This window comes from Ipomoea triloba, chromosome 9, assembly GCF_003576645.1.
Source record: "Ipomoea triloba cultivar NCNSP0323 chromosome 9, ASM357664v1".
NCBI classification, from domain to species: Eukaryota; Viridiplantae; Streptophyta; class Magnoliopsida; order Solanales; family Convolvulaceae; genus Ipomoea; species Ipomoea triloba.
The window spans coordinates 23,698,951-23,700,744 of NC_044924.1; positions in this window are offsets into that span (position 1 = coordinate 23,698,951).

The window sequence follows — 1,794 nt, forward strand, 5'->3', positions numbered from 1 at the left end:
GACTTGTACCCCATCCCCTTGGGACCAACACTAGATGTAAGGGGAATATTCATTGTATGCAGTATGTCAGATTTCAAAAACAGTATTATATCGAATTTAATCTCGCCAATATATAATTTCAATTTAAGCATGCTTCATATGGGAGACATATATACGATGTCCTATATATTATTTCAAATCTGACATTTCAATATTTAGCCCAAAGTGACCAATCACTCAATTCATAATTCAAAATATTTTGGGTCTTTAAATCGCAATATATGATATACTCAAATATATGCAATCATATAATGTATATGACCAAAAAGATAAAACATATACATAATTTAAGAGCAATAATTTGGCAAACCAAAGTGGAATTATGAGTAAGGTATATAAGATTCCACATCATCTCATAAAATTCCAAAATAACTTTAATCAAAATTAAAACAATTAAAGTGAAAGTTATTTTACTTATATAATAGGATGTCAATCCATTTTCTCAATTTATGAGAAATCATCATATCATTTCATACTACCAAACATTGTAGTAACAAATTCCTCATGTTTTCAATGTGCAGCAACACTTTGCACTTGCATTGTATGTGTGGCTCCACTATACACAACACATACATTTTTCTCAGCTTTCTTGATCCAATCAAGAGTGATGATGTATTCATTTGCTTCTTTGAAGCATATATCCTTCAAGGATTAGGCATCACATGATTTATCAAGATTCACATCCAATATGATATTTGGAGATAGCATATGTCAAACAAGCATAATACAATTTTATCCCATGATTTTCATATCAAAATAACTTTCATTTATAGCATATGGGATAAACTTTATGGCCTATAGCAAAATATTTATTATGCTAAATTTTTATTTCATGATGATTCACATGGCCATAGCATAAGAGAGCAAATTGTGACACAAAAATAATTGCCACATAGTATTCTAGCATTTACCATATAAAATGCTTGTCACAATATTTCACATTTCAATCATGCTCTCAAAATTTAATCATCAATTGGATGCAAAATTATAGACCATATTCTCATCATGCCATAATGATAATTTTAGGAAATATGATCATGCCAAATATATAACAAGTGCACATAATAATCATTTGCACATATTGTGTACCAAATATTCATACCATATACCATATACAAGTATCTTATACCTATTATCAAATAAAGGTACTAAGAATACGAAGTTTCGAATATTAAAGGGCAATAATGCACCACCCTATACATACGCATATACTAATAAATATTTCAGGTATATGTGAATACGTATGCGCACACTCGTTCAGATACATACTATGGTTTCATGTGAATGCACTATGCAAGATGTTTCACAAATATATATTTTAATTCACATATGCCAATTAACATATAAGATTAATATATGTGAATACATAGTTACATATCCATAACCTGTAATATTTGCATGAATTCACACTTCACAGTATAAAATGTTTATACTCTTTGTGATAAATATATAATTTTGATTCACATGAATATATATACAGTATGTAGGCATAGATAATGGCAAACCTTATCGGAGTATGGTCAAAATCTCCGATATTATATTCCAGTATTTAATTTCCTGTTTGCGAGCTGCCATACTCGGTGCAATATAGTAGCTCCTTGCTGCCACCAAATAAACAAATATATATTAAATAATATATATGTCTATATCTACGGAGTAATAGTTTAGGAGACAGTCAAAAGTAGGCTGCAATATTTTCAGCCGAAAATTGGGGTCAATAGCATCATGTGACACCCTTTCTTTGTTTTCTTCTCT